The sequence below is a fragment of the Lissotriton helveticus genome, chromosome 2_1 (assembly GCF_964261635.1).
Source record: "Lissotriton helveticus chromosome 2_1, aLisHel1.1, whole genome shotgun sequence".
Lineage (NCBI taxonomy): Eukaryota > Metazoa > Chordata > Amphibia > Caudata > Salamandridae > Lissotriton > Lissotriton helveticus.
In genome coordinates this window covers 895,846,125-895,865,107 of record NC_136059.1, presented here as the reverse complement: position 1 = coordinate 895,865,107, position 18,983 = coordinate 895,846,125, and positions in this window count along the sequence as shown.

The window sequence follows — 18,983 nt, the reverse complement described above, 5'->3', positions numbered from 1 at the left end:
CTGCATCGCATTTGGCGATGCAGCACAGGCAACAAAATTCCCCTTCCCGCCCCATGTCACCACACAGCAGCACTCCCACCACGGGCCGTTACTGCAGTGAACCGATTGGCGGCGGCCCCTCCTGACATACAGGGCCACAGTCTGCTACTTCACAATCTTATGGCTCTTTCTATATGGCAGACTTTTTCACAGCTACAGCTCCTAGCATACCGGATCGCTGTCTCAGCACTACACTAGGGCTCTGGCCCGATTGGGGCAGGGCATCACATGGCTCACTTTATGGCAACCCTACCCTGGTATAAGAGGGTCACCAACTCTGTCCTGCACATGGAAAACAACCAGATCGATGCAGCAGAGGGAGTCCACTCAACAGGGCTCCCCACTGGGCCTTGCTCCCTCCAACGCTGGCCCCTTCCTTACAGGTAACACTGGTCTTTGCCAAGCAGGCAGTCCCTGGTGCTCCAGGCTCCAGGACAGGTGGTCTTGAAATCCCTGGGTGATGACCCCTCACCCAGCAGGGAGACTAGAAGGCCCTGACCCAATCACAGGCAGATGTCTTGCAGATGCCAGCCCTCCTCATACAGCCTATCTGGCTATTTGGCAGATGGCACTTTTTGGGGTTCCAAACTTCCCTTCTTATAGTTAATTTCAGACACCAAATGTGATTTAAGGACTGAGTCTGTGAAGTTTTATGTTGAGGGCCTCTGCTGTCTCTTCCGCTTGAAAAGCAGCCTGTCACAGCAGGAGCAACTCCAAAGCTGATAGTTGCACAACACAAGCCATGGAAGTGACTAGTGTTTACTCCTGGGAGGCAGCTACAGTGTTAACTGCATCAGAATGTTAACCCTGGGGCCCGAGCCCTACTCTTTATGATTCTTTTACCAGCCCCAACTCATCCTAAGGAGTGCCTAGGCCCATTCCTTGTAACCTCTCACTGAATCAAAGAGCACACTTTGAAGTGTACATGGAATGATTGGCTCACCCCTCTCCAGTGTGTGTCCCACCCAGCTTACAGGAATGTAGCAATACACAAACCTTTCTGGGGAGATTTCTCTGCCTCTTCTCCATGTTCCACCAGTCAGGCTGGGTCTCCCAAAATGGAACACAGGGCACTCCATGCATTGTATCATTCACAGGCATACATATATCCAGTTCATATATACAGCACACACACACTGGGCAGTACTGCATCTTTTATGTATTGTGCCCCTCGTAGGCACACCTACACCCAGTACATACAATAAACATACAAACACTGCCCAGCACTGTATCCTATGTGTATTGTAACACTCACATACACACATACACCCTGCACATGCATTCACCATGAACGCACTGCTAGGCACTACATCCTTCATGTATTGTACCCTTCACAAGGACACGTACACCCAGCACATGCACTCACCATGCATGCCCTGCTCAGCACTGCATTATCCCTGTATTGTTCCCTTCCCAGGCACACATTCACCCAGCACAGATCCGCCTCTTCAGTGCTGCGCAGCACTTCATAACTTACTAATGTTGCCATTTGTACGTTTAGCACACTGCAGTTGATCTTTAAAATGACTTATCCTGTACGCCACACTCTTGTTACACTGGTTAAAAGGCACTTTTCGCTCCTACTGATCACTACATGGTATGCAGCCACCAGCATGCTTGTGCTGCTTACCTCCTTGTGAAGGCAGCAGCCTTCAACCACTATCAGGGTAGCACATTGGGCGCCCCTACTGATTCAACAAGAATGCAATTAGTGAGACACGCCTATGCCGTGGTGCACATGCATGATCTGTGTTTGCCTCTGACGATAATAAAGCAGCATTAGGGATCCAGACATCAGTATAGTTGGGCACTCAGGGCAGGGACGCCCAACTTTGTGTGGTCTGATCGGTAAAACCTGCAGGAAAGTCTATCAGCATTCCTGTGGCTCAATTGGCTCTGTGCTCCATCACAAGGTCTAACTTTTGCAAATAAATAGTTAATCTTAACATTTTGAGAAAACCTATCCTTTTAGCCATCAACCATTTAGCCATCAACCATTTCAGTGGCTTATTATCAGTTTGCAACAAAACAGCCAAACAAATCAGGGTGGAACTTATGCAACACACACAGTATGCAAAAACACTTCTTCTCATTTGTTCTTTCGTAAACTTTATTCGTTTGAGAAAAAGATACAACCATAATGTACATATAAAAAAACACATACAAATGTATAAATTAAATTGATAAAAAGAAGACCAATCCATTATCCAATCTCCAGATTATTTAGTACATAAAATACAGTAAAATATGCAATCCCAATTCTATTACGACGGTATTGTGTAAAAAAGGTACAATAAAAAACACCCCATAAAGATTATGTATACAATTAATCTAGATAGTCTATGCAATGGTCAATGATTTAAACACATTTAAAAAGGTCAGGTAGATCACTTCTGCTCAATAGCCACCCAGTTCTGTCCTCTGGGTTGTAATCTCCCACTAATAAAGACTACTGGACACACTCTACCTTTGTCATCCAGATGAGTCAGCACCACTCTAACTCCCCAGAGGCATCCATCTGTAAAGCGCCTGACTGTAGTCAGGTGCTTTAAGTACAGGTGCAGTGCATAGTACCGTCTTCAGTTCCTCAAATGGTTTACTACACTTTGCAGTCCATATATGTTGGGTTTCATTATGGTCACTATCAGGGCTTCCCTCATCAAGGCGGGGTATTCGTTGGTCTTCCTGATTTCCTCTATTAGAGTTATTAAATGCGGTGTCAGTAGGTTCGTAAACTCTTTGTAAAAGGAGACAGTCAATCCATCTATAGTTCCTTGCTGAGCACTCCAAATTCCACAGTTAATATATAATATACAATATCAATCCCTGTCTGCCGAGATTTCACAGGTTTTGGGTAGGTGGGACTCACCATATTCGCTATTGTGGTGCCCTTTCGGAATGTTAGACTAGGTCTACTTGTTAGGAATGGGGTAATATCACTGTCTGTATGCAATAAATGCCAGTGTTTATTCAAAATTCCAAACAGTTTGTGACTCCCTGTTCCAAAGTTGGTAATCATCCTGACTGTTTTAATGACAATTCCTTGTTATCTCATTATTGGTCTTAGGTTTCAGTGTATCTTCTCTCTTAAGTTTAAGAGCTCTATCACAATCTTTACCAATAACTTTCTCCTCATAACCTCTGTTTCTAAATCTTCTGATCATATCTTGAATATCCCTATTAAAGTCATCATCACTAGAACAATTCCTCCTGGCTCTTATCATCTCTCCAAAAGGAATAGAATTAATTTGGCTTTTAGGGTGGCAGCTATCTGCACATAATAGTGCATTACAGCTGGTTTCCTTCCGAAACATGCGACTACATAGTCTATTGTCCGCAACAAATAGTTCTATGTCTAAAAAGGTAATGCGATTCATATCAAATTGAGTGGTAAACGTCATATTCATATCATTTGAGTTGAGGTCAGCAAAGAATATGTTGAGTTTATCTGGGACCCCTCTCCACAATAGTAAACAATCATCGATAAATCTTCCCCAATAATAAATATGATCTATCCATTCTTTGCCCTTAGGGCCCCAGATCCACTCCGCTTCTAAGCGCCCCATAAAGAGGTTCGCGAAGGACGGAGCGAATCTGGAACCCATCGCAGTCCCCAGTTTCTGTCTATACCATATATCTTCAAACAAGAAGAAATTATTCTGTAACACCATTCTTGTCATTTCTAAAATCATAGTAGTATGATCTAGGTATTCTACTGGTCTTTGGTTCAGAAAACTTTCCATTGCTTGTATACCTAAGTCATGTGCAATATTAGAGCATAGGGATACAACATCTAATGTAACCAAATCATATCAGGCTCCCAAGCAACATCATTCATGATGTTGAGAATGTGCTTGGTATCTTCTATATGAGAAGGAAGATTTTGGACAAATGGTCCTAAATACAAGTCAATAAATTGTGAAAGTCTCTCTGTGGGTCCACCGATGCCTGAAATTATAGGTCTGCCAGGTGGTTTTAGGCGATTTTTATGAATTTTTGGTATGGTATACAAGCATGGGGCCCTAGGGAACTCTACTCTCAAATATAAATATTCATCATGATTGAGTAGGGAACAGTAATACCACTCCTTCAATTTAGAATTAATCATATTGGTAGTTGTCACTAAGGGATTAGACATCACTTTCTCGTAATACCTAGAATCATGAAGCTAAGATAAAATGTCATCATTGTAGTCTCTTCTATTCATTACAACGATGTTGCCACCCTTGTCAGCCATACGAATAATAAGATCAGGGTGTGATGATAGTTCCTTGAGAGACAACCTTTCATCTGGTTTCAAATTACCCCCAGGATATCTCTTTTTGTTTCTTTTCCTCTTTATCAAATTATCTATATCAGCTATATAGAGCAAGACTATGCAACAGGTCGGGTGTTTACGTTTGCTCGCAAATTTGATCATTTAATTAACAAAGGGCAAAGTGCTAAAAAGGGTCTGGCGTCATCTAGCTCAGAATTAAATACATCTTCTAGCAATATTTCTACTAGTGAAAATGAGGATAATACTGACTCTAATACAACTCCCACCGCAGATAAAAACTCTTTTTTAGAGGAGGTCCGTCGCATCAGGATGGGGAATCGAGAGCCAGGGGGCAGATATGGAAGCAATCCAGGAGAAAGACAAGGAGAGGGAGCAGAGGCAAAGGCAGAAGACGCAAGACCAGGGATGAGACTACGTTCCTGGAGGAAATGAATGAGGGAATTAATGAAATTGAGATTATCAACCTTTCATCTATTGATCTATCAGAAAATATGATATCAGTATTAAAGAAAGTCTGGGATATTGTCCAACTACGTGTGTTGACTGGTTTTTAACGAAAATAGATTTATATAAATTTTCAAGATTACTGAAATTGAAAAAACATTTTGCTAGACAGGAAAGTAGTAACAAGACAACAGTCAGCAAACATTTATTTAGTAATCTTACTATTCAAGGTGTTTATGACACAAAACTACTGTTGTCTTTATCAGAAAATGAAGGTGACCCAGTAACAGTAAGCTCTCTTTTGGGGGACTTAGAGATTAACCGGGGTTATGCCTCTATTAGTGGGCTTAAAGTTAAATCGAAATGGACACCACAATTATCGGCCGGAAATGTAGTGGATGCCTTTTACAAATCAGTGACAGCTGACATAGATAATTTGATAAGGAGGGAAAGAAACAAAAAGAGATATCCTGGGGGTAATTTGAAACCAGATGAAAGGTTGGCTCTCAAGGAACTTTCAAATATAAAGTGGTTCTGTCGGGTAGCAAAACATCTAATTTGCAAATGCTGTCTACATGCAATACAGAAACCTCCCTCTGACAAGAAATCACACCAGGTCTTACAATCAATGAGAAGAAAGCCTGTATCGAGCTGGATTTATCTTTATGTTTTTCAAAATTCATTCAAAACAACTCATAACTGACTGTCAATATCTTAATAAAAGTGCAAAGTGTGACAATAGTGAATAGTGATCACGTGACACATACAATATGTACAATAATACATCTCAATGTGAACGATCTATACAAATATATACAAATTTGACTTTCATAAAGGCCATAAATTTACAGAAGCCTAATTTATTTCTTGTCAATTTGTGGGGATTCTGAAATATTAGGGCCAATCGGGAAATCTCGACGTTTCGACCCTTAGGGCGCCAAGGTGATTGAGGTCGCGGCGGGTCTTTCTCAAGACAGGTGTACAGGGCACGACAGTCTGTGAATAAGTCAGAAGGGAAATATATCAGAGGAGGTTGGCTTATGGGCTCAGTAATTTGCCAAATAGCACGGGCAGTGATTGTACTCACCCTGGGGTTAAAGTGCGAATAAGTCACCTAGACCGGGTTGGCGTAAAATCCTTAAATCTGTGAACAAAGAGGAAATTGTCAATCTCAGGCGGTGTTGCTGAGTATGACATAAGGCAATTTAATTACCATCAATTCGCATCGATTAAGATTAAGTGATTAAAACATCACTTGACCCTATCACCACCATGTGTGTGTACTCAAACACATGTGGAAAATGTGGCGTGATATGTCACTTGTCTGGTATTATGGCACAGTAGTAAGCATCTGATAAAGAAGGTGTTTGTTTATTAGTGGAGTTGGACGGGTAATCTGATATACGGCCACTCACACGGGCTGTTTAAATGTCCGTGTCAAAATGCTAGGCGCGTCGCTGGAAAAGCATTCAGAAGGAATTATTACTATGCCTGCATACGCAGGCTAATTTGTTGCCAATCGCGTGAACTGTTTAAATTGCTGGGCGCGACATTGGGGAAGTAAACACTGTGAGCCCCTAGTGTGCTAACATGGTGGAAGCGCCGAGTAATTAAGTTTAGACTAGCAAAGGCGTGCGCAGAACCGAATACTTCTTTTAATGCCAGGTAGTTAATTTTAAAACAGTGATGACAATACTCGTTTGTCTAATAGTGCTTACCAATAAATGTGGGACAGGATTTCACTACGATTCACCGCTACTCTTCCATCGGCTGCAGTCAGCTTACCGACGGGGCCGGAAATGAGAGATTTTAAAGCGTCCTTGCGTGAAAACGCAACTACGTCTTTGTTGTGGCGTAGTGTTCATAGAAACAAGGATGTTTGTTATTGTTCTACGTGATCGCTCTCAGGGAATTACTAGTGCATCCGCAGGGGACCTTGGAGTTATATACTGCAGGGTCTTTAAATTACACATTGTAGATTGAATAAGACCTATTACAGAGTATCTCATATGTATAACTCACATTAGTGCGCATGTCTGCATTTAGACAATCTATACATTGAAAATAGAAAAGAGCAATTTCATGATGGTTACTCCATTCGATTAAATGCAGTGGCATAAACATTTAACTTTGTTTAGAATATTGAACATTAAAAGACAATTCAAAGTTAGTTTAACAAATGCATCAATGTGAAATCACGTACACATAAGCTTGCCTTCTATCCAATTCCAGTGATATAGATCTTCCAATACAAACGCATTACTTGGATCTTTCTTAATAACCTGTTTAAGCAATGATCATATTTAACAGCGATCATGGTTACATCAGCATAGTTGAAACTTTGCTTAGGGCTACCCATTATGTATGTATTATAGGAGTGAGCTTCACTGTATTATAGTGGAGTCTAAACCCATTGCTCTGGCAAACCCCTTCAATAACAGAACTTTTTAAGAATGTGTATGGTGTGCACATATGAAATGGTATTACAGTAGGCCCATTTGTATTGCAATCTCGTCATATTCATTAAGGCCAACAGATACCGAATCCAAAGTGTGTATCCATTTGCATTTTTTTTATTCAACGCTGTTGTCATTGATCCGCCTCTTGGGTTGACAGTTATTTTCTCGACTACTCTCATCTTAGACTTTCTGCGGGGTGGTTGTAGGTCGTGAAATGCTCCACCATTGGTGCTCCTTGCGTTTTACATCTGATGCCGCTCATATGTTGCAAAATCCTCTGTTTAACTTTTTGTGTTGTCTGACCAATGTATGCCTTATTGCAGGGACACAGGATGATGTAAATTACATTGGGAGTATTGCAATTGGTTAAAGAAGGAAGTTTATAGATCTTATTTCCATGCGATAATGCAGGCCCTTCCAGACATAATGGACAAACTTTACACATTCCGCATTTAAAGTGGCCCAATACCGGAGGTAATCCCAATTGGTCTCTCAAGTTGGGTTGTTTTCGGGGTTCCAAGTAAGCTTGGACCACATTGTCTTTAAGATTTCTACCCCGTTTAAAGGCAAATAGAGGGCCTTCATCCATCTGGAGTTCGGATGCCACCAGGATTAAGAGACAGTTACCAGACAGTAACACGAGATCCCACCAACAGCATCAAGTCCCTCATTGAAACGTTGGCAGAGGAAGGTGTGAAAGAAGGTTTCCTCAGTCAATAAGAGAAAGAATTTCTGATCAAAAAGGAGCCTCTCATCCCGACGATACATACCTTGCCAAAGGTACATAAACGCATGGATAAACCTCCGGGAAGACCGATTATATCGGGTTGCGGTTCAGTAATAGAACCAGCCAACCAATTTATAGATTTCTTCCTGCAACCCTTGGTTTCACAGACAAAGTCTTTTGTACGAGACACCACGCATATAATACAGTTATTAGAAAATCAGCCATTTGACTCAAACACACAATTCATGGTAACACTCGATGTGTGTTCGCTCTACACGTCAATACCTCAGGATCAAGCGACACAAGTGATCAAGGATGCGTTGGATAAACGCCCCGTGCCACATTGGGTTCCTACCAACTTTCTAGTAGATTTGCTGGAAATTGCAATGAAGAGAAATTACTTTATATTCCAATAACAGTTTTACTTCCAGTGTAAGGGAGTTGCAATGGGAGCAACTTATGCACCGAGCCTGGCCAACATCTATATGGACAGTTACGAAGAAGAACATCTCTATTCCCACGACAATCCGTACATCAATTCTATAGCTGTCTGGAAAAGATATATAGATGATGTGATTATGATCTGGTCAGGGACTGAATCCCATCTACGTAATTTCTTTATCTGGCTTAATCAAAGGAGACAAGATATCCAGTTCACCATAACATACAACCGTGACACCATTGATTTTTTAAGCCTGACATTTATTGTGGAGAACAACACCATTTATTGTGATCTATTCAGAAAACCGACAGAGAGGAATACGATTTTAAAATACGACTCTTGTCATCCACGTAATTTGTGTGATAATTTACCTTTCGGTCAGTATCTTAGAATGAGACGCAATTGCACGAGGAGGATTGACTTTTTCAGAGAAACAGATACACTCACTGCACGATTGAGAGAACGAGGTTACCCACAGGGCCTACTTAAGCGGGCCAGAAAGAGAGCGTGGTATTACTCCAGAGAACAACTGCTCATACAGAAAGAAAAGGAACCAACTAAAAACAATCTTGTCTGTGTCACTACGTTCCACTCAAGAAGTAACAGCATTAAGAAAATTATCCAGAAATATTGGAACCTGGTGGCATCCGAACTCCAGATGGATGAAGGCCCTCTATTTGCCTTTAAACGGGGTAGAAATCTTAAAGACAATGTGGTCAAGCTTACTTGGAACCCCGAAAACAACCCAACTTGAGAGATCAATTGGGATTACCTCCGGTATTGGGTCACTTTAAATGCGGCATGTGTAAAGTTTGTCCATTATATCTGGAAGGGCCTGCATTATCGCATGGAAATAAGATCTATAAACTTCCTTCTTTAACCAATTGCAATACTCCCAATGTAATTTACATCATCCTGTGTCCCTGCAATAAGGCATACATTGGTCAGACAACACAAAAAGTTAAACAGAGGATTTTGCAACATATGAGCTGCATCAGATGTAAAACGCAAGGAGCACCAATGGTGGAGCATTTCACGACCTACAACCACCCCGCAGAAAGTCTAAGATGGAGAGTAGTCGAGAAAATAACTGTCAACCCAAGAGGCGGATCAATGTCAACAGCGTTGAATAAAAAAGAATGCAAATGGATACACACTTTGGATTCGGTATCTGTTGGCCTTAATGAACATGACGAGATTGCAAAACAAATGGGCCTACTGTAATACCATTTCATATGTGCACACTATACACATTCTTAAAAAGTTCTGTTATTGAAGGGGTTTGCCAGAGCAATAGGTTTAGACTCCACTAGAATACAGTGAAGCTCACTCCTATAATACATACATAATGGGTAGCCCTAAGCAAAGTTTCAACTATGCTGATGTAACCATGATCTCTGTTAAATATGATCGTTGCCTAAACAGGTTATTAAGAAAGATCCAAGTAATGCGTTTGTATTGGAAGATCTATATCACTGGAATTGGATAGAAGGCAAGCTTATGTGCACATGATTTCACATTGATGCATTTGTTAAACTAACTTTGAATTGTCTTTTAATGTTCAATATTCTAAACAAAGTTAAATGTTTATGCCACTGCATTTAATCGAATGGAGTAACCATCATGAAATTGCTCTTATCTATTTTCAATTTATAGATTGTCTAAATGCAGACATGCACACTAATGTGAGTTATACATATGAGATACTCTGTAATAGGTCTTATTCAATCTACAATGTGTAATTTAAAGACCCTGCAGTATATAACTCCAAGGTCCCCTGCGGATGCACTGGTAATTCCCTGAGAGCGATCACGTAGAACAATAACAAACATCCTTGTTTCCATGAACACCACGCCACAACAGTGACGTAGTTGTGTTTTCATGCTAGGACGCTTTAAAATCTCTAATTTCCGGCCTCGTCGGTAAGCTGACTGCAGCCGATGGAAGAGTAGCGGTGAATCGTAGTGAAATCCAGTCCCACATTTATTGGTAAGCACTATTAGACAAACGAGTATTGTCATCACTGTTTTAAAATTAACTACCCGGCATTAAAAGAAGTATTCGGTTCTGCGCACGCCTTTGCTAGTCTAAACTTAACTACTCGGCGCTTCCACCATGTTAGCACACTAGAGGCTCACAGTGTTTACTTCCCCAATGTCGCGCCCAGCAATTTAAACAGTTCACGCGATTGGCAACAAATTAGCCTGCGTATGCAGGCATAGTAATAATTCCTTCTGAATACTTTTGCAGCGACGCGCCTAGCATTTTGACACGGACATTTAAACAGCCCGTGTGAGTGGCCGTATATCAGATTACCCGCCCAACGCCACTAATAAACAAACACCTTCTTTATCAGAGGCTTACTACTGTGCCTAAATACCAGACAAGTGACATATCACGCCACATTTTCCACATGTGTTTGAGTACACACACATGGTGGTGATAGGGTCAAGTGATGTTTTAATCACTTAATCTTAAACAATGCGAATTGATGGTAATTAAATTGCCTTATGTCATACTCAGCAACACCGCCTGAGATTGACAATTTCCTCTTTGTTCACAGATTTAAGGATTTTACGCCAACCCGGTCCAGGTGACTTATTCGCACTTGAACCCCAGGGTGAGTACAATCACTGCCCGTGCTATTGGGCAAATTACTGAGCCCATAAGCCAACCTTCTCTGATATATTTCCCTTCTGACTTATTCACAGACTGTCGTGCCCTGTACACCTGACTTGAGAAAGACCCGCCACGACCTCAATCACCTTGGCGCCCTAAGGGTCGAAACGTCGACATTTCCCGATTGGCCCTAATATTTCAGAATCCCGACAAATTGACAAGAAATAAATTAGGATTCTGTAAATTTATATTAGCTGATGGCCTTTATGAAAATCAAATTTGTATATATTTGTATAGATCGTTCACATTGAGATGTATTATTGTACATATTGTATGTGTCACGTGATCACTATTCACTATTGTCACACTTTGTACTTTTATTAAGATATTGACAGTCAGTTATGAGTTGTTTTGAATGAATTTTGAAAAACATAAAGATAAATCCAGCTCGATACAGGCTTTCTTTTCATTGATTGTAAGAACCTGGTGTGAATTCTTGTCAGAGGGAGGTTTCTGTATTGCATGTAGACAGCATTTGCAAATTAGTTGTTTTGCTACCCGACAGAACCACTTTATATGTAATGATCAATTACCCAGGTTCTGAGGGACACAGGGTCAACCCCGGTTTTTCGAAAAAATCTCAAGGAACTATCATCACACCCTGATCTTATTATTCGTATGGCTGACAAGGGTGGCAACATCGTTGTAATGAATAGAAGAGACTACAATGATGAAATTTTATCTCAGCTTCATGATTCTAGGTATTACGAGAAAGTGATGTCTAATCCCTTAGTGGCAACTACCAATATGAATAATACTAAATTGAAGGAGTGGTATGAATGTTCCCTACTCAATCATGATGAATATTTATATTTGAGAGTAGAGTTCCGTAGGGCCCCATGCTTGTATACCCTACCAAAAATTCATAAAAATCGCCTAAAACCACCTGGCAGGCCTATAATTTCAGGCATCGGTGGACCCACAGAGAGACTTTCACAATTTATCGACTTGTATTTAAGACCATTTGTCCAAAATCTTCCTTCTCATATAGAAGATACCAAGCACATTCTCAACATCATGAATGATGTTGCTTGGGAGCCTGATATGATTTTGGTTACATTAGATGTTGTATCCCTATAATCTAATATTGCACATGACTTAGGTATACAAGCAATGGAAAGTTTTCTGAACCAAAGACCAGTGGATTACCTAGATCATACTACTATGATTTTAGAAATGACAAGAATCGTGTTACAGAATAATTTCTTCTTGTTTGAAGATATATGGTATAGCCAGAAACTGGGGACTGCGATGGGTTCCAGATTCGCTCCGTCCTTCGCGAACCTCTTTATGGGGCGCTTAGAGGCGGAGTGGATCTGGGGCCCTAAGGGCAAAGAATGGATAGATCATATTTATTACTCGGGAAGATTTATCGATGATTGTTTACTATTGTGGAGAGGGACCCCAGATGAACTCAATATGTTCTTTGCTTACCTCAGCTCAAATGATATGAATATGACGTTTACCACTCAATTTGATATGAATCGCATTACCTTTTTAGACATAGAACTATTTGTTGAGGACAATAGACTATGTAGTTGCATGTTTCGGAAGGAAACCAGCTGTAATTCACTATTATGTGCAGATAGCTGCCACCCTAAAAGCCAAATTAATTCTAATACTTTTGGAGAGATGATAAGAGCCAGGAGGAATTGTTCTAATGATGATGACTTTAATAGGAATATTCAAGATATGATCAGAAGATTTAGAAACAGAGGTTATGAGGAGAAAGTTATTGGTAAAGCTTGTGATAAAGCTCTTAAATTTAAGAGAGAAGATACACTAAAACCTAAGACCAATAATGAGATAACAAAGAATTGTCAGAAAGTCAGGATGATTACCAACTTTGGAACAGGGAGTCACAAACTGTTTGGAATTTTGAATAAACACAGGCATTATTGTTGCGAACAGACAGTGATATTACCCCATTACTAACAAGTATACCTAGTCTAACATTCCGAAAGGGCACCATAATAGCGAATATGGTGAGTCCCACCTACCCAAAACCTGTGAAATCTCGGCAGACAGGGATTGATATTGTATATTATATATTAACTGTGGAATTTGGAGTGCTCAGCAAGGAACTATTAAGTGTGTTGCACCTGAAACTAACGTTTTGGATTTGTAGGGAAGTGGGGTGACCTTCCCTTTCTTGCTTTTGAGTACCCTTTTTATTGTATGCACTTTACTACCTGCCATACCTTTGCTGTGCGCCTGAAATCTTACCTGGTTACCTCCATTTGTATTATCAATCCATCTATACCTGGGGCGCTCCCTGTTCTCATACCTGCCAATGCTGTCTTAACCCCTTCCGTGCTCCCATCGGCCGTTGGCCGTCGCGAGCACTACCTGGCTGGTGCTGTGAACGGCCAACAGCCGACGCGGCCCCGCCCACTCCTTAGAACGCCCGCACTGCGCTGAAATAACGGCCGCGGTAAACGGGTTAATTTTGTCCACCTCTAACAGCCTCATTAGATATTCTCTGTACGCGTCGGGTAGCCACGGTAGCTTAATATACTCCAGGTAGTCCAAGATTTCTGAGTCACCTGCTACTGCCTTAGTATTGTATAGTGTTCAGTAATGTTGTCGAAATATATTAGCTATCTCAGTCAGATCAGTGAGCGTCTCTCCTTCCTCCGAATATATTTCAGTCACTCCCGTCCTTTCTGTTCTTTAATAATGAGGCAAGAACCGAGCCTGGTCTTTCTCCCTCTCCATAAATACGAGCAGTAGCATATTTCCCTAAGTGTTTGACTTCTGTATCCGCCATGTCATGAAATTCCTGCAACACTAGTTTGAGTTCCTCCTAGGCGAAGTTATCCGCTCCCGCCACCAGATCACGTTCTAGCTCTTTCAGTCAGTCTCCCAAGTCTGCCAACCACTTTCTAAGGGTCCGAAGGACCCCTGTGTGTTTGGCCATCGCGATCCCCCGTATGTACACCTTAAATGTGTCCCACACTGTCGTAAATTTGTCTACCGATCCTATGTTTATGTTATGGCTTCTGCGATCTCTGATTTAAAGACCACGTCAAGCAGTGAGTAAGGTGGGAACTTCCAGGTAAAAGGGAGAATCGTCTTTAGTGGGTAATCGGCAACTAGCTGTATCGGAGAGTGGTCTGAGTAAGTTCGCAGATGAATCTCACATGTACGGATCTGATTGTATAGCGCCCATGAAGAGAGCCAGTAATCGATTCTGATGTGCAAGTCATGAAATGCTGAGTAATGTGTATATTTCCCCTGGACTTGTGACCTCGCTCTCCATACTATATTAACAACAAAGGAGCGTCACTGGGTGACTTTTAGGACAAAACCAGGTAAGTTTGTCAGCAAGTGTGCTAATATAGAAAAAAAACATGTAGGTTTTTGTAGAAGGCCCTCACTCACCACTAGTTGGTGACATGCTTCATCATTAGGCCCCACCGGGAGTGGCCGAATGCCACCCCAGTGTGCTGCAACGCCAGAGTTACTGCGGATCTGGTTCGTGAAAGTGAAGTGTGAAATTTAAATGTCCCAATTAGGTAAAAAAAAGAATTTTATTAGTTTGCCAATTGGACAGTATAAAAACAGTGGAGGGTAAAGGACCGAAATTATAAGTCCAGATTTACCCCTAAGTGTGGTGCTTATAGGTCAACATGTTTCAGCCTATGTGATGTAATTTAATCAGGCATTCGTCAGGACCAAAGTGAGTGATAAAGTTGTGTCTGAACCCTGGCGGTGTGAGCGCACTAAGGCCCACCCTGACCAAGGGTTACTAATGTTAAAAATCCAAAAAGGTTGTGTGGTTTCAAAGATTCCAAAGTATTGGAGTGGAACCGAGTTTATTATTGGGCGCTGCAATTCTGAGCGCCATGGGTCACGGGGGGTGGGAGGGGTGGATAGCGAAATGGCACACCGCCTCCTTGGCTAGGCACCCGTTATTGCACCTGCATACCCCTCCACCGGACCTCGCTCTCCATACATCACATACATCTAGCTGTACTGTTGTGTCTAGGATGGCTCTGGCAGCATCTGAGGGACTTTGAGGCGGACCTCCTGATCGGTCAATGGTCGGTTCCAACACACAGTTAAAATCTCCTCCCCAAAGCTGAGATTGGGCGTCATATCTGCTCATTCTCTCCTCTAGGTCTAAATAGAACCGTGGGTTGTCATAATTGGGACCATATATATTCACTATGACTAAGTCCAGCCCCTTCCCATGGCACCGAGAAATTACAAATCCCTCCTCCGAACCAGTTTCCAGGGCCTCCATTGTCATCCCCGATTTCGGGCTCAGCCATGTGATAACTCCTCTTGCATGTGAGGGGAATCCTGCTGTATGTAGTGTGCCCTGCGAACACCTGCTTGTTAACATTTTACTGTTAGTGGGCAGATGCGTCTCCTGCAGGAGCAAGATATCTATCCTGTGTTGATTAAGATAATTAAATACTTTCCACAGCTTCCTATGATCGTTGAGGCCACGAACATTCCATGTGAGCATTTTGAAACTACCGGAATGGGACGGCATTGTGGTGGTACGCTTCATTAAACTAGCGTGAAATATAAGAAGTGTATGGGCGTCAATCTCTCCAATAGAGTCTAATGTACTACGCATGCATATTTTAATCCTACTTGCAATAAAGTCTAACAAGAAATTGAAACTCTGAACCCTCCCCACCACCCATGCTGTGCTCACCCCAACTTAGCACAGTCGAGTTCCCCTCCTGCTCCAAGTATACGTTAAGTGGATCACATATTGCTATGTCCATGAATAAACTGTTCCGGCATTCCGCCGTGTTGTATGTCACACTTGTGGGCAGATGTTGCCTGCTCCCCCTCAACTAATCTCTTATAGACTAGCCGTCGTCTGTGTCCCATCTAGCAGATCTCATACACCTAGGTGTCTTATCTGATGTCATGTCTATAGTACTCGCATCTTGAGGAGTATGGTTAGTTTGGCTACTAAGGCAGTGTTCTGAGGTTTCTAACGTCCCCCCTCATATTCAGTGAAGGCCTGCCTGCTCTGCTCTGACTGATCACTACATTACCACCCCTAGTTCTGTGGGTTGTGTCATGTGTATGTCCCCCTGCATAGAAGTCTCAACACTTAGTGGCCGCTAAGCACAGCGATCCGCTTAATCTTGCTCTTCCAGGCTTCCTCCGTGTGCGCCTTCGCCAGCGTCTGAGTCTTTTCATCTTGTACCGTTCTTTGACCATTCTCTGAGGGTTTTCTGCAACAGCTTGGGGTCCGTAAATATCCTAGACTTTCCTTGCCTATTCACTCTAAGACGTGCTGGGTAAAGCATTGCATAGTCCAGGTTCTGTTCTCTCAGTTGCCTCTTTAGGGGCGCAAACTGTTTTCTCGCTTCTTGCACTCGCAGAGTGAAGTCAGGAAATAGTAAGATTTTGGAACCTTCTTGCTGGAGACTTCGCTTCTCTCTGGCAACCCTCAGTGCCGCAGCGCGGTCTCTATAGTTCAACAATTTGGCTATTATGGGTCGCGGCGGGGCACTTGGCAGTGGTCTTGGGCCAAGTGAGCGATGGGCGCGCTCCATCACAAACATTGCTGAGATGGACTCCCGGCCTAGCAGCGAAACTGGTAGTTCTTCCACAAATAATTCCATGTTGCCCATGCTGGTGGATTCCGGAAAGCCTGTGAGCCGTATGTTGCTTCTCCAAGACCAAGCCTCCAAATCTTCGGCCTTATCCTGCAAGTTACTCAACTTCCCCATCTGTCTGTGCTCTGAGTCCATCTCTGTTTGGGCTTCTTCTACTTCCATCACCCTCCTCTCCGTCATGTCGATCCACTCAGCTTGTTTGTCGAGACGCTCCGTCATGCGATCAATCTGGTACGCTTATGAATCTATTTTGCTATTGATGGTGGCCAGACTCTTTTGTACTGCTGCTCGTATTGTGCGTATATCTTCTTCTGCTGGCTCCACCATTTCTATTTGCACATCCGCTGCTTGTTCAGGTTCCGAGTCTCTCAACCTCTGTCTTCGCTGCTCAAAGTTGATTTCAGGCCTTGGTTTTATCCACCTTGCCCATATTTGCTGCTTTGTTGCACTCCTGCAGGCATGTTTGTCTGGCGGGTCTGGGCGCTAGCTGCCCTTGTGTGTCTCCAGCGTAGTGCTTGTTGTCCTTTCCCCTCTGACTCCCACTGCATGGGCCTAGTGGGTGTTTAGTGAGTCTGTAGTGTCTGCCTCGCCCAGTATGTCTGTAGCTTCAGATGCTATTGCGCTATGCGCTATATTTTGCCAGGCAGGTAGTAATGCCTCTCCCCTGCCGTGTAGATCTGGGTGTTTAATCAGACGTGGTTCAATTATACTCCTTATATCCCTTTTATGCCCCTGTCATTCTTACAAACCTTTCGGATGTTCTCCAATCTGGGGCCAGGGAGTTGCCTACATTACAGCTCCCCTCTCAGTATCTGCCGAGTTGCCTGCGTATCTCTAGTTGCTGGTGGTGTTGTATAGGCCGTGTCCCGGTGTGGTCACCAAGTCTCCAGGCGCCACTGCTGCTCACTCTGCTCATCTGTCACACCGTGCAGTTAGGTACGTGCAGGTTAGCCGCTTCATGCTGCGTGAGTTAAGGGCCGGCGGCTTCACTCTCTTCCCGCCGTGCGCTTGCACCCCAGAGCCGCCGCCCAGCCTTCAGGAGAACCAGCGCTCACCACAGCAGGTGCCGTCTAGGTGAAGGTAAGCACCCGCAGTGTCTAGAGCTGTCCGCTGCCACTTCGTTACTCCCGCTCAGGTGGAGGTGCGTACTTCACCTCCGTTAGATCCAGCTGTGATTATTGCACCTGCTTCATTAGTACCACTAGTTCCTCGGACTGGCGGTGTTGGGGGTCTGCGTGTTCCTTTCGTATGGTGCGCAGTTCTGAGCCAAGGATGTCTTTATGGGCAGTTGGCCGCGGAGCTCCCCGGCCCGCAACCGATCGTAGCAGGGAGCGCTGCTCACCTCGAGGCCTATGCTCCGTCCGTAACCCACTTTCGGGCCTCTCGAGCAGCACTCGGCAGCCGCTCTACCATGGATGTCGGCGGGCAGGTCTCTCAGCCGAGCAACAACTCCTCTCAGCGATGTCCTTTGCTGCAGTCACCTGCAGGGCACCTCAGTCTGCGGCCACCGGCTCTGGGAACAATTGTTCAGCCCAGGGCCTCTGCCGCATCAGTAGGCTGGGCCCAGGCCTCCTCTGCAGCACCCAGTAGCCACACTGCCACTCAGCCCCGGGGTCAGCAATCAGCTTTTTCAGCAGCGGGCTCGTTTCTCTTCCTCCGGGCAACGTTACGGACCAATGCGTTGTGCCCTGATGCATGATTTTTGACGGATTGTGCGATGGCAGTGCAGAGCTCTCTCTTTACAAGGCCATCTTGGGCTCAGGCAAGCTCCGACCCCCATTGTTCACAACAATGTTCTGTGCATGGTGTATACCCAGGGCACATGCCCTGCAACGCCATTTGTACATATTTGCTATCACACTAGCACAACGATATGGACCTAAGCTCAAACTAAACAAATGTGTCTAACAATGACTAGGCCTCCCTTTGAACAATAGTGAGTAGCAGACCACCACTCCTTCATTCTAAATCATAAAATGCAATTTTTGTTAAATGCAGCCTCTAACTCATAAAGGACCTCTATGTCCTATACAAAATACAGCCTGAAGTAATGACCAAGTGATACTATCTATACCACATATTATTATTAAAAGCACAGCAGTGGAAACACACTGGGGCCTATTACGATGTCGGGTGAATTTACGTCTGCCCGGCACCATTTCCGAAACGGGAACAAACGACCTCTGGTCCATGGTCCTGACCGCTTCATCATAATGCGATCAAACACTGTTCGGTCACATACTCCCAATCCCTAACTGGCCGTAACACAAGCTCCCACTGAGGAATGGGAGTCTGTGTTTATCTCAGGGTGCCTGCCACA